Raw genomic sequence first — 13,918 nt, 5'->3', positions numbered from 1 at the left:
TTAAAAAAAAAAAAAGGCAAAAAAAAAGCTTCCAGTTTGAAGGAATCGAGCCATCCCCAAGGTGCCCAAATCCTTCAAGCCTGCACTGCCACCAGAAGAAATCGTCTTCCTTTCTGTCCTCACAGCACTGCTTGTGTACCTGAGCACTGAGGATGGGAGACCTAAATCTGTGCTAAAACTACTTTTATTTGCAATCTGTTGAAATCTGTTTCTCTGTGTTGTTCAGACTGTTGAAACAAGCTCTAGGTGGTGAGGATCAGAAGACGGGAGGTCAATGGAACGGTGGAGCTGTGGCTGCTGGGAATCGCCTCTACCTGCCTTTAGGAAAGCAGATCCCACCTTTCACCTATGGAGTCATTTGGGTTAATTTAGGTAATTCCTGTGCCCTGACAGGGGCTTGCTCAAGGCACAGAAAGTGTCACCACTGGCAGAGCATTGCCCTCAGCATCCCATTTTGGGCAAACAAGGAAAGCTTTGTGTGGAGAGCCAGGGATGTGCTAGACTCATCTTCTGCTGTCTAACCCCAACATGGCAGTTGATAGCCCAGGTCCAGTGGCACCAGTAGCTGCAGCCAAAGACAGCAGTCCCCTGGAGGTGAGCAAGAGGCAGCTCCATGCACTCATTCCCTCATTCAGCTCCTTCTTTCCCCAATAACACACACCCCGTGTTGAAGCTGTGGAATTGCTTGGAAGGTTTCCATGCACTTCTGCAGGCTTTCTTTGCAGTGCTGAAAGCTTCAAGCAACTGCAGCCTCCTTCAGCAGGGAGCTCTGCTCAACACTGAAAACTATTTGCTTGAATTTAATGTCAGTGGACAAAAAAAAAAATCAGTAAACAAAAGTATTTCTTCCATACGTGATGCTCAGAACTCTGTGGGTTAAAGCACTTCTGCAGGAGTTACCTTGATTGTGAATCTTTGTAGTGCAGTGCTGAAACCGAAGGTGATGTGCTGCAGTGTGAAGCACTTGAACTCGATGTAACCATGCCTGCGTTGTGCCTCATTTTCAGACTGGGAAGTGAGTGTCTGCATTAATCCATCCTGCAGTGAACATCTGCCCCAAGGAGCAGAAGCCAGACTGAAGCTGGGGCACAAGATGTGTCACAAGAGATTCCCACACCTGGATAAGTCGTCTCCTCTGAATTGTTTCCTATGCAGCACCAATCCCATTATATTCTGCTCAGCACAACAAGCAGCCACGCTCAGCACTGCTGCCTTGGTGGCAGTGCTTTGCTGATGGCCATTGCCTGCAGAGCATCTGAGCCAGAGCAGTTCTGCAGCTGCTTCTGTCCATCCACCCTCATAATGCTGCTTTATAAAAAGACCCATGAAGTCATCAGCGTTTGGCCTGCCGTGTAATCATTCCCAAGAAAATGAGCTGAAAGACTGCCAGACTCAGTGAAAATTTTAATGAATACAGTTTTGCTCCTCCTCGTTTCCCTACTGTACAGGAAAGCTGCATCACTGAACCTCTTACAGAGTGAGGTGAGATGGGGAGAACAGGACAGGACAGCAGGGCCATCAGCCATACAGGTGGTGTGTGTGGGCAGGGACACCTGAGTGCTGTGTGGTGAGCAGAAGGATGGGGCTCAGAGTTCTTGAGCCTGGTGGTACCAGTGCTAAAAATGCTGTGTAGTGAAGGGTGAAGAAATTGTATTTTGTATTTTTTTTTTTTCTTTCCCGACTGTTTCTTTTTAATCCATCTTTGGTGTGAGTTATATTGGTAAAATCACATTTATGTCACTGAGGGAAGCATCAGTGAAGAACTTCAGTTTCTAGAAGTCAGTATAGCTCATGAGCTCCTGCAAATGACACTGGAGTCTATTGCTCTTAGTACAGAGGGGCACAACACCCGATGAGTTAAATATTACTTGTGGTCCCATTCCTTAATGCAATGAACAAGACTTTACTGACTGCACTAATGAAGCTGTTATCTTATTGTCTGGTGCCACCACAGAGGTGAGCAATACGAGCAATGGAGGCCTGCTTGTTGCTGCTTAGTGCTGGCAAAAACAGTCCGGAGGATTTCTCATGGTGGATGCTGCATCAATGACCTGTGTGTTGTGTTAATGACCTTTCATGGAGCGTTCTGCCACTGGGAACTGCTTCTGCAAAGCATTACTGGCCACAAATTACGACTCCTAATATTTGATGGACTGCTGCAGATTGTATTTCAGGATATGAGATACCATCCCAGCAATGCAAGTTAGGAATGCTAAGCATGTTGCAGTCCTTCCCCTTCATTGTACTGTTGGAGGTGTTGGTAACCTTACATAGGAAATGTGCTAAAAGAGCAGAGAAAAGGGAGAGATTTCTAAGAACAGCTCTTAAAGACGCTGGTTCAGTAAAGTCCATAAGACTTTAAGATAAGATAAGATTGCCACGTGCTGCTCTCATTAGTATGTAGGCTATCACTTTGAAAGAAGCTCTTATAAAACCATGACTTTATTAGCCAGTTATCAAGTTGGCATCCTTCAGGTTAAGGAGACTCAATGTCCATGAATGGACATCGATGGGAAGATTTAGTGATCAGAGTATCTCTCTGGGATCAAAGTGCTTTATGCGCAATGCTAATCTTGATCTTTTCTGGCAGTTCTTGTGGTCATGCCCTTCAGTGACTCCTTTAGAAGCCCATGTCTCTGCTAAATTGCATGCATGCTATTTCAGTTGGTGTGTGAGCCAGCTCACAGTACTGGGGTGGCAGAGGGATTCCCAGCGAGAGAGACCAAGCATCAGTGCATGATGGTGCTTCATGAATGAGCTCTGCACAAATCTGAAAACCCCTTGGAAGGACGGATGCCACAAAGAAGACAGGTAGTAGCATAGTTGTACTGAAAAGGCAGCAGAGGTGATGTCAGCTGAGGGACTGGTCATGATTTCTGCTGAAGGCAAAGACTGTTCAGCTCTGTCCTTGCATCTCGCATGACCTCTGCCAGGAAATGCCTTTACATGATGGTTGTTTCTGTTCATCCATTTCTCTGTTGCTGTTGGGATGATGTGGAAAGTTGGCAGTGCTGTTCAAAGCCACATGAAACTTTCCTGCTGCCAAGCTTCGTTAGAAATAGACTTAATGTGATGACAATAACTGATCTGAATGTGGACTGGGATATAAATGAACTTGGGCTGCCTTGTGCTTTCTCAATAAACGGTTTCAGCTCATTCCATAAGAAACCACAGAAGAACTTTTGAATTCACTGTCTCTGCTCAACGTGGATGCAGCTGGGGGAAAAAAAAATACAAGCGTACTGAAACCAATAGGAGGTTTGAAAAGTCCAGGCAGAACTACATCTGTGACAAAGCTGGGCTGTGCCACAGCAGCTGCTTTGTGACTGTTGAGGAGGGCCACCAAGAAATGATTTCTTCAGTGAGTTAACCACAACCACAATGCACCTCAAGGCGTGAAAGGAAAAGGGATCATCAATGCCAAGAAAGAGTGGGCACCAAAAAGGAGATGTGCTGTAGTTTAGTTCTCATCCACGCTGCTCACACAAAGGGAGAAGAAGTATCTGCTGATGGTGTACCTGTGTGACCCAGAGGTTCTCAGCCCTGCAGCCAGCAGTCCTGCTGCTGCACCTCTTCCCCTCTGCAGCTGCTGTTGGCTGTTCATTACCCATCATCCTGCATATAGGGCAGCAGCTACAACTCTCAGAGTAGTTGCTGTGAGTTGTGATTTGAAGCAGTGGTAATACTAATGACAAAGTTTGTTAAAAGAGCTGTGTTACCTTTACTGCATAACAGTGAGGCAGAGGCTTGCCAAAAGGATAAGTGCTGCAGACAGCGTACGAACTGAAATTCTGGCTGCTAGACGTGGCTTTTCGCTGGGATTTACAGTTGGTGTTTGTACCTCTCTTCTAAAAATATATAAGTTTATTTATCTTATAAATAGAATGAAAGGGAAAAGATATGAAAAGAACCTCCCCTTCCTTTCCTAGTCCACACCAATATAAATTGTCTTTCCAAAAGCTAGAAACTCTGACTTGCATATCAGTGCAATGAGCACCGGTTTGGTACCGTTCAAGATATCATCAGTATCTTCTTTGTTCCTGACACCTACCTGCAAAGCCCTGCTGCTGAATTGAGATTGTTAGCAGCAGAATTTAAGGAAGGAACAGTAGAGGCTGTGACAGGTACTGCCAAAGGAGAACTGCCCTTCATGCAAATGGGCAGACCCAGGCTGCCCAGAGCCACGTCCAGCCTGGCCTTGAATGCCTGCAGGGATGGGGCATCCACAGCCTCCTTGGGCAACCTGTTCCAGTGCCTCACCACCCTCTGGTTAATGCTCTTCTACTAGAAATTGGAGTCCTGTATCCCAAGGTCATCAAACATTGCCTTTAATGCTTGTTTGGATTTTCTGTCAGAAAAGAAGCAGTGACTGCAGTTTCACCAATGAAAGCGGTGGTGAGTGGTAAACAAAAGTTGTGTCATGCAGATTGCCTAACAATCTGATTGGTGAAACAGCATTTCCTTGTCTCAGAAACATCAGGAAGGATGAAATTTAGTTTTGGTTTCACACCAATATTCTCCTCCTTTCCCCTCTTCCTGCAAAGGCTATTTGACTCATGGCAAAGCGGTCGCTTTCAGGAGTGTATTAACCAGCATCAAAAAATAAACAAGAAGATGCTGCAGATGACTTAATCGTGGCATTCTGATTGCATTGCCTCTGGGTATTTTACTTGTTATGATCTAATCTTTTCTATTAATACTTGAAGAAAGATGATCAGTAGCACAACAGTAACAACTGAAGTTCATCTGTTTAGAACCTGTAACAACCGACCAACCACTCCTACAGCACTGCCATCATAAAACCACGTTTACAAATATTTGTCTGGGTTGGCTGGCTATGTGATATTGAGACTGGTATAAAAAAAAGCTTCTGGTTGTTTTTGTTGTCTTTTACAAATATATGGGCATTTCAAATTGTAAGGAATGGAAGCAAGAGAAGGTTCTCTTTGTGTCCTTTTTTTAGTTTGTTTTTAGATTTCTAGTGAGTTAATTAGTCAGCTGTTAATGAATTACAAAACCATTCATAATTAGATACTGACTCCTCTCCTTCTGGGATCAGCACAAAGCAGGGAGTCTGACTCACTTCTTAGTCATTTTGAAACAATTACAAGGAAGAGATGTTTGCACATGTGTCTGTGGTATGATGTGCACCAAACTGGTACTTTAACACATTGTTACATCCCTCACGTTTCACATCCCCATCTGTAAATGCTGAACCCGCACCTGCAGCTAATTAAAAGAAAGTTCAGTTGAACCATTAGAAATGCACAAGTTCAACTCACTTGTGTAAGCTTTTCTTTCCTTGAGTACAGTGGAGTCCTCGTGATGTGGCTTTTGCATAATTCTAAAATGATATACCACTTTTATCACATAATGAATAGAAGAAAAATAAGGCAAATATTGAGAAATGAAGAAGTTTATTTTTACAAGAGGGCCTTTTCCTTTGCTTGTCCACTTAAAACTATGCCTTAGTTATTAGGGTGCAAGAGAGACACTGCAGAGATGTGTGGTATGTATTCATTCCAAGTGCAGATATGTCTTTGCTCGAGAAATGCTGTATTGTCAAGTTAAGTATGATAAACTCATAGAATGGCCAGGGTTGCAAAGGCCCACAATGCTCATCCAGTTCCAATCCCCTGCTGTGTACAGGGTCGCCAACCAGCAGCCCAGGCTGCCCAGAGCCACATCCAGCCTGGCCCTGAATTGGCACACAGATTCGGTACTCACATCCTGACGATGCCTTGCTCACGTGCTTCTGATACTGTAGTTCTGTCCTGGTGTGAATCGGTACCTTTGCACCTGACACCATCATTCAGCTCATTCCAAATCTAGAAACCACAGATAGTCAAGCCCTTATGGGCTCTCAACCTGCTAAGCATTCCTTGGGAAAAAACACGAGGTAATGATCTGCCTTGATATTCATGCAGACTTCAGCGTCTTTGCACTATGCTGGCACTTGCAGCACACGTACCTTAGTGATGTGACTGCTGCAGCTTGTAGCAGGTCGTGGCTCACGCACCCTGTCACTACAGGGACTCTCTCCCACCTGTTAAGAAACTGTAAGAAAAACTGAATAAAAGTAAATCTTTCTAACAACTTCCATAGGGAAATCAAGATTTTAATTTCAGTTCCTTCCAGCTCTTTCTTATAGCCTTCCTTATCCAGCAAATGATGAATGCTAAGGTAAAAGGGCGCAGTAAGACAAGGAGAAGCTCTTACCTGACTTCCTTTTCCCACCCTTTCTCTCTTTCACTATTAGTGGATTTTCTGTCTCACATTTCTACACTGGTTCCCTCCACCATTTGGATCCCTGGAGTGCAAATGCAAATATTGCTCGAGAGTCTCCCAACAGACACCTCTGACAGCTAACTTAACAGGAATTATTTTACTTCCAAGGCTCTGGTGTCATGAGCTTTGGTTAAAGCTTTCCTACTAGGATGGTGTTTATGGCTTCTTGATGGTTCCAGCACTTTCAGGTTGAATATTAGCATCTCGCACGTTGTGTATTGTAAGCTAACATACATTTTGTGTCTGACAGTCTATGGTACACTTTTAGGTTTTTTGATAGAGATGGCATTCCAAGGGAAATTTAGTTCAGGTTGTAGACCCATAAATGCTAAAGTTCACTTTTTTTTTTTCCCAACTTTTCTGTGCAAATTCTGGCAGGCAGAAAGGAAAGGTGAAAAGAATGAAAAGCTGATAATAATAGTCCAGAAATAGAGACAATGGCATGAAGTTGTATTCAAATATGTCCTTTTTCAATGATAGAATGTTTGTTAAGTCCGGGTGGTCTACTGATTAACTCAGGAGGTTAAATATAGCAGTTCTGATGTCAGTAAGCTTATCCACACAAAGGGCAAGACACAGAGAAGCCACATAAATCTCCAGCACAACAGATTTCCCATGTATTTTCAGTCAAACCGATGCAAAGATGTGAGATAGAAAGAAAGATAGAAAGTCTTTTGAATCAAGAAGTTCTCTTTCAAGGAGCAACTGCCAGCTTGCAGTGATATGTACTGCCTGAGCTTCATGATGGGGGATCCAGCCTTGGAGAATTAAAATTCTTCTGAAATCTGATGTGGAATCCAAAGAGTGATGCACTGTAAAAGAAATAGAAGGGAATTAATGATTAAATCAATACAGAAACGTTACTAACCGAGGGGTGGTTGTAGAAAGCTACATTTCTGTCTTACAGGAGTGGAGATACACAGCGTGGTTGCCCTTTAGTCTTTACGTATTGATCCTCCATATTTTGTCCTCTGTAAGGATCAGGCTCCAGCATTATGTCATGTATTTTTCATAGCTGGAATGCTGCCTCTCCAAAGGAACTCGAAAAGGCTCCAACTGTGGTTCTAGGGAAAAGGAAAAAAAAAAAGCAGTGTTTTTGTATGTGAATGCTGTGTGCGTTAGGGGAGCAAGTACATACAGTCTGTTTTTTCACTGCTTTCATTATATAACTACTAATTAAATCAAGAGAATGCTGCACACTATTTCCTTCCTTTCTCCTTGCCAGAAGTGATTACTGTTCAATAAGTAATAATGACTGAACTTAATATTTAAAAGTGCTAAGAAAATATTTTCTGCCTTATAATCTTGGGCAATTTAAATGCAAAATATCTTCCTCTGCCTCACTCATCTTGCACCATTCCCAATTTTTAGTTCAGAACTGCTGAATATATGCATATGTATGTACTGTAGGTAAAGCAGTCTGGCCTGGTGTGCTAATCTGTATCCAACCTGCCATGCTGTTATCTCCCAGCAGAACTTTCTTATTGCCTTTGAAATGCTTGTTCTCTGGAAAGTCAGGCTCAGGCTGCTGCTTTCTGAATATTCCAGCAAACAGTGGCTTGAAATCCAAGGTGCAGACATAATTTTTCACTGTAAGTGGAAGCAATAAAAAAAAATTAATATTAACCATTATTTTTCCATTTACCTCATGCATGCTCCACTTCAGCAAGTGATACTTGCTGATATTCCAGTATGAATATGCATCATTAGAATACACTCTAAGAAGTGAATAAGTAACAGCTAGCATAGTAGTTATTTTCCACAGTGAAGATATATTTACATGTGTGTATATATAAATGCATTATATATAAATACAGAATAACTTATCTATATTTAGGCAGGTGTGTAAATACCCACTTACTGCTGAGTTGTAGGTAAACACTGCAGTGAACATTAAACCTTCACCAAAACAGAAAAGTTGTGGGCTTAGGTGGAAATCACAGAAAATGCAGTTTGTTGGTCCCTGGGACATGGAGTTAAGGAGCAGAATGGCAAACACGTAAGTGTTATTTTACACGTCTAATCAAGGCAGCAGTTTGGAGGAAAATGACTCCATGAGTTATTTCAGGGATGCACACACACAGGAACTGGGTTACGGAGCAAGAGATGGGGCTGACATTCCTCTAGTGAAAATCCATTAATGTGCAACAATAAATTTCTGGGTATCTTCAAGAGGTGTTAAAAAAACTGAAGGATTTTTCTATAAACAGAAACAGTATTAAAAGGAGGAAGGATTACCCAGTAAAGCAAAATGGAAATAACTGAAAGCACATAGCTTGCTTTAAGGAGAAAGAGAAGGACATACAGCCCAGCAAAAGGTATTAAAATCCTTAGGAATAGTAGATGAAACATTTCAACTGGATATAAATACTAACTTCTGGAAAGAGTTAAGGAACAAGAAGTTGCTTCTTATGGGCCTTTGACAATTACTTATTGAATTATGTGTTGTAGTACATGAAAAGAGAAGTTCAGTGGTGGTATTGGCTTTTAAGTGCACTCTCCTTAAGGAGATAAAGCAATCCTGTAATCACAGGGGGCCAGATAGATGATGTAAAATGTCTCTTCTTTTATCATTACCATGATTCTGTTCCAAACCTGACCTTCCAAAATAATGCATTATAATTACTTGTCACTCAATCTACTTAGCACCTATTCTTAGTCTTTCTTCACCAGTGACACTGCTTTCTATTTATGTATATTCTTCTGCATGATTTCCTTTTTTCCTTGCAGTAGTCATTTTTTGATGGTTGGACTAGATGATCTTGTAGGTCTTTTCCAACGTTGGTGATTCTATGATTCTATGTTCCTAGGTCTGCTAATGAAACTACTGATATGTGATTTGCCTCAAATTATATTGATAAAACTCTTTACTTATGCTTAGGGGTGAAATTAAAGATAGACTTTTAGTACAAATTTAGTCTGAAGTCCAGACTCTTCTTTCCCTGATGTTCACAGATTCTTGAATTCGGACAGTTTTGATTCAGATACAATGTAGGAAGTAAATCTGTTTTGTCAGTACAAACTTATTCTTCCGATCAGTTCTGAAAAAAAAGAAGAATGCATTAAATTGTCTTAGATTTGGGATCCATTTCAGCAAAGAGCTGCTGAAGTGCAGTCAAGCTATGGCATGTTTTTGGTTTCCTCAGGAGCACAGGAGTGCCCAGCTCCCTTTTCTGTCATCTTGCTGAGAACAGGTGGCCTCCTTTGGGGTCACCAAGTATATTTAGGGCTGAAATTGGAGCGGGCTGGAGCCGCATTGGCTGTGCCATCCACGTGCGTCATCAGAGGTTGATGCAGCAGGCTTGCTCTCGCCCAGCACTGCTCTAGAGGGAAGACTGGAGAGGCTTTGCTCCTAAGGATATTTACCAGATGTTGCTGGTAAGAACATTTAATCACATTTCACTTCTAGTTCTTGTCCTAGCTGTTTCTTGATTCTGTAGGTTTTTCAGAGTAGCAGCTGTGCATTACCCATGGGACTCAGATTTTCTGTCCGGCTGAATAACTGAATGATTGGAAATTGCAGCAAGAGGAAAGGACCTGAAATTGTGTTTTGGAAATGCAGCTGGTGGTTGGAATAGTGACAGTTGTATAGAGAGGTTCCCTATGTGCAAGCCCCTACTGCTGTTATATAGTTGTTAATAAACTTTGGCCTACTTTATCATAGGACAGGACAATGCATTGAATTATCCTTCATTTGCTTTAATGGTTAATATTCTGCTTTAACATTTTCTTTTTTCATTTCTTTTTTGTAATTTTTCTCAACACGCCAGGACTAAAAAGGGACAGTATTCCATGTTCCTATATTTAACCTGCCTTACTAGACTTCACTTGCCTCAGAAGGAATTGCTGTTTAGCCAGCTAAACAAAACCACCTCGTCATTTGGCAGTATTAGCTTACACGGCAAGTATCTTTGGACTCAGAACAGCTGTTCCAAAGCCTCATCCCCTCCCAGCATTAGAAACAGGACTGTATTCTCTGGTGGAAAATTATAACTGCGCCTGAAAGCAAAATCATTGTGTTAATTAATCAGTTAAGAGATTTTTGACAGTCATCTGTATTTTGTAATTCAGCTAGTGTACGGATGGGGGAATGCAGAAATTGAAAGAAAAAAGCTACGAGTTAAAAGAACCCAAAGCACCTGCATAGGCTAATGCTGGGAAAAGCAAAATTGCCTCATTAACTTAAGGTTGCTTAAAAATATACATACAACCTTTTTATGCATTGCATTTTTACTTGTGCATGCATATAGTAGAATATGCAGAAGAAGCTCCCATTCAAAGAGGAGTTTTAACAATGCAACAACATTATATGAAAGAGTGATAGAGAAAAATCTTCATATTACTTTGCCATAATGAAAAAAGCCAAATAATACCTCAAGAAATCTCTTCTCTCTGATTTCAATTTTTATTTTTCACTTTTAATTTTGACTGAAACTTAATCCAGTGGCTCTCTATCATAATCTGAAACAAAGTAATGGTAGATCTCGACTTTAATTTTTTATGTTGTTCAAGTTCTTCCCTTGATTAGCCAATAATGGTGTAATAATCTCAGTAGTTACTAACCATGACCCATGCACTTCAAGAACTTGACTTCAGCTTTTAGTGTGGGCTAATACTGTATATTCACATTTTCATTTCCTGCATCACCAGTGAGCTGGGGAGAGACAGAAGAATACACTCAAAATGGAGGAAGAAGAATATGAGGAAGTTGTGGAGGTAAGAAGAAAATCTGAGAGTAGAATTTATTGTTTTCTGCCTCATGAATAGGAATATTAATTACTTCTTCAAGATGCTGCTCATGAACATAAATGGTTACTCATCGTTTGCTATTTGATGACTAGGGTATGATTAGATATGTATTAAATGGTTTGATGAGTAAAAGACAACAACAACAAATACTTGCTATCAGCAAAGCAAAATCTCTCTGGTTCCTGTCATGGTTTGTGAGTTTAAATAAGGATTGTAACCATTTCACACCGCCATCACAAGGTTCTGTGGTTACTCTCCTGCATAATTATAGATGCAGGGGCCATCTCTTTCCCCCTTGGCTTGCCCTCTGTCATCCAATCCATGGATGACTTTGAAAGCCCCTCTCTAGCTTGGCTTCTGCCTCTTCCCAGTGCAGTTTTCTCCTACCAACGTATCAGATGCCAAGATGGAGCTACACCTAAACCTGCAGATGTCTGTGGAGCCATGTCAGGCATTAATTAGTTGATTGGGCATTTAAACTAACAGTTTTATGATTAATTACTTAGTCTCAGTGACTGAATTAAAAGAATTCCCAAGAACTAGGGTAATTATAGCTCTCTGTGCCATTGGAATAACGAGTTTGCTATTGAAAGTGTATATAACATTAACAAAGACTTGCCACTTTATTATTATGAAATGAAATGAAATGAAATTTTGTAGTATGAAATGATTAAGTGGTTGTAATGAACTACTCAGCAGTTATTTGAGGAAAGAAATAAGATACTGCAAATGGCCATCACACAACTCTTACCTCCGCACCAAACCCACTGGGTTGCTGATTTCAGGCAGCATTCATTACAGCACTGGGTTCTGGCTGCCAGCTTCCAAAACTTCAATTAATTAATCAAGTCAAACCATTTACCAGCTAAACGTGTGAAACGAGAAACAAGCATTACTGCTCATAACATCCATTTTAGCACACACTGCACAGCCCAGTCAAAAGGACAGCAGTCCTTCGTTGTTTCCCGTTATGAAGTTCCTTGAGATTGACTTCATGCTTCCTAACTATTATGTGATCTCTGTGACAAAATATTTATTTATTTCTGCCAATGCTTGTTTGTTGATGCTTGAATTACGGCAGGTTGGGCCCTATGTCTACACAGGCCTGCCTCGTTTTTCCTTTATTATTTTATTTCCAACAACTGCCTTCCTGAATGCAGGTCCCTTGGATCAACCCCCACAGTGCGTTCATAGAGAGAATTAGAGGAAATGAGGACGAGAACATGTGGTGCAATTTTACAGCAACTTGATACTTTGCTGTTTGTTTGCTTTAAATGAGAGCTCTTTTTTTATGTGAATGCCCTATTTCAAAAATATGAGTGCTCTATCAGAAATTTATCTTCTGAAAGGATATCGTTGGTGAATAAGAGACGACATGAAGGATTTTTAAGACATTTTTTCCTCCTCTGGAGCTCTTAATGTGCACTGAGCATTGCAGCCATCTGTGAGGTACTAACGACCTGTTACAGCTGAATAGCGGTCAGCGTGCAGAAAGTACCTCAAAACAGCCAAACGAGAGGTGATCTTAAAACACGGACAACCTCTCTGCTGCCCACCGCGGCGCTCGGAGCGCACCTGTACGTGTTTTTGCGGTAGTGAAGCAGAGCGGCACACTGACACTGACCCCGACCCGCGCCCCTCAGCGCCGCCACCATTTGGCTGTCCTGGTGTCGGCATGGCGCCACCGCGCGGCCGCCATGTTCGGGGTGGCCGCCATGTTCAGGTTGGCATCGGAGGGGCCGGGGCAGGTAGCGGGGCGGGGCGGCTGCACGGTCCCGGTTGTGAAGAGGCCCTGGCTGCTGGGCAGCCCGGCAGCTGCTTCGTGTACGTTCGGTTTCTGGCCGCGACGGGAAAAGGCGGAGAGCAAAAGTGCTGTAACCATCGTCGCCTGCCTTGTAGGAGATTTGCTCTGGGCGGGTGGCACCACAGGGTGCTTGGGTAAGAGTCGAGCAGGTCTTGTGTTGTGAGGGCTGGCAGTGCCTTTGCGATGAGAGTCTGAGCCACACGTGGCAAAAATGGAGTGCCAGCTGGAAACCCTGCTTAAACGACGGCTTCAGGATGGAGAGGGGGAAAAGGTACTGGCAAAAGGAGGAAGGCTGATGATTCACCTGCGGATCTGCTTCGGAGCTCTGCCTTATTTAGGCAGCTGGAGAAAGCCACACAGGTGGCCTTAATCACCCCAGCGTCTGCTAGAAGGGCTGTGTGGCTGTGCATGGTGAGCTTGGAGATTTCTGGAATGTTCTGAAGACAAACTTCTCGATGCAGATGGCTGATGAACTATCTAGGGGAGATGCTCTGCTTGAACATGTCACTTGAACAGGAAAGAACAGGTGGAAGATGGAAAGGAGGATGGAAAGATTGATGGCAGCCTGGGCTGCAGAAACCACAAGACTGGAGCTGAAGATCTGAGAGAAGCAAGCGAGGCGAACAGAATTATAATCACCGATTTCAGGAGGGTAAATTAGAGCCTGTTCAAGGTCCTGCTTGGAAAGATCTCTTGAGAAAAGTCCAAGAGAGTTGGGTAATCCCCTAGAACAGTTTCCTCAGAGTAAAAGAATTGTTCACTTGAGCGTGCAGAAATCAAGTGAAGGCTGATACGGATGAACGAGGAGCTCCTGGCTGAGTTCAGACACAAAGGATGGGAATAGGAGCTGAGTACTTGGAAGGAGTATAGATGGAGATGTAAGATGTTACAAAGTGCATTCCTGTATGCGTGGGCAAAGCAATAAGGGATGTGCAGAGCAGCAGAAATGTGTTATCATTGGCAGCAAGAGAGAAGGTAAGAGTGTGGGACTGTAGTTTCAGTGGTCAGAGAACCTCAGCGTATTGCTTAAAGGGTGTTTTTTTGGTTGTGGGTTTTTTTGTTTGTTGTTTTTTTTTT

General features: G+C 42.4%; 1 long non-coding RNA gene across 1 annotated transcript; it reads right to left on the bottom strand.

The window, feature by feature from the left end:
- Nucleotides 1-6,633: 6,633 nt before the first annotated feature.
- On the bottom strand, nt 6,634-8,055 carry LOC109368621. The gene is made up of 3 exons (XR_004160375.1): nt 7,738-8,055; nt 7,194-7,352; nt 6,634-7,100 (listed from the first exon to the last, which is right to left on the bottom strand). It is a non-coding gene; the product is annotated as an uncharacterized LOC109368621 (long non-coding RNA).
- Nucleotides 8,056-13,918: the final 5,863 nt, after the last annotated feature.

Source organism: Meleagris gallopavo, chromosome 7, assembly GCF_000146605.3.
Source record: "Meleagris gallopavo isolate NT-WF06-2002-E0010 breed Aviagen turkey brand Nicholas breeding stock chromosome 7, Turkey_5.1, whole genome shotgun sequence".
Classification (NCBI taxonomy): domain Eukaryota; kingdom Metazoa; phylum Chordata; class Aves; order Galliformes; family Phasianidae; genus Meleagris; species Meleagris gallopavo.
Note: the sequence above shows the minus strand (reverse complement) of the source record. Positions and strands in the feature narration are given on the sequence as shown.